We start from the raw sequence: 1,331 nt of genomic DNA, 5'->3' as shown, positions 1-1,331 counted from the left end.
GTACACGATTAACAATGTTTACTTCAACAAACTCATCAAATACTTAGCAAGGGCATAGAGCAGTTTCTTAATCTTGGCACTGATGGCATTTGAGCTTGACGATTCTGTTCTGAGGTCGTCCTGCACCGTGAAAGATAACTCAGATAGAAGCCAGAAACATCTCTACCCCGAACAGTGACAGCCAAAACTGTGTTCAGACAGTACCAAACGTCCTCGAAGGGATCAAACACCTGCTATTCAGGGTGGTGGAAATGCCCTCGCCCCAAAACAAAATCTTCCTTGAGGTAGCATCATGGTCCTGGGTCTCCCTCAGAGCTAGCTCTCTCTCTGTAGCTCCTCACCACCCTGGCTACCATGAGCAGTCTATAGTTCTCAGGAATCATGCTGGGCAAAGCCACACAGGCTCCCCGCTCCTTCTCCTCCTCTGTGCACACTTGTGGGCTAACCTTTCCCTACAAATTGGGGTCACACTATTTCCGACAACTTGTTAAAAATTTAAAGTACATCCTATTTACTCTTCCACATCAATATTTAAATCTCACGTGTTTTTTAAGAAGTGTCGATGCAGGAGCCCACTGGATCCACATTTTCAGAACTGACCCCCTCCCCGACTGGATCCACATTTTCTGAACTGATTTCCCCACTGGTAGGCATTAAAACACTCCTAGCTTTCTTTCCTCTCAAAAACACTGCACTAAATACTTTCTTATTTATACTCCGGAATGCCTTATCGCCGCCTCAGACAGTCTTAGAAACCAAGCGTGCCACCTCTTTTAATCTTAGCTTCCACAATAGGATGCTCACCCGTGGTTTGCCTAAAACTTCGGGGAGTTCTGAAACTGAGGAGTGACGTCAAAATAAAAGCGAGTTTATGGCCCAGCTCTACCCTCCCCCCACTCCCTGCCTCTGTCCTCTTCTGGGATCGTCCGACTGCAATGGACACCCTTCCAATCATCCTTATCAGGATTTATTGAGATTATACACACCAGCATAATATTATAATCTCTATGTGGACTGAACCGCAAGTATCTTTTGGTGTTAATGATGAGAATCAAGAGAATGGGGGGAGGGGAGAATCCCAAACGAGCACATAGTCTGACAGTTAAAGAACACTGAACCACAGAGGCTCCAGTTGGCCTGCGCAGCGAGCCCCCCAAATGGTCATAAAATGGGCAAGATAGATGGAAAATATTTTCCCTCCGTGAAGGGATGGTAATTAATATTTGAGTCGCTGAATGCGTACGATTCTTCAGAGGGGTAAACACCTATATTTATACATGTCCAGAGGGTATGAATATACATGCTTTTAAAATACACCTCCATACGTTTAT

The 1,331-nt window shown here is 45.1% G+C and overlaps 1 protein-coding gene across 4 annotated transcripts in view; it reads right to left on the bottom strand.

Annotated features, from left to right (window-relative positions):
* Tshz2 (teashirt zinc finger homeobox 2) overlaps positions 1-1,331 on the bottom strand; it is a 446,931-nt gene that overhangs the window by 383,499 nt on the left and 62,101 nt on the right.

Source organism: Rattus norvegicus, chromosome 3, assembly GCF_036323735.1.
Source record: "Rattus norvegicus strain BN/NHsdMcwi chromosome 3, GRCr8, whole genome shotgun sequence".
NCBI lineage: Eukaryota > Metazoa > Chordata > Mammalia > Rodentia > Muridae > Rattus > Rattus norvegicus.
This window is presented reverse-complemented; position numbering and strand designations above follow the sequence as displayed.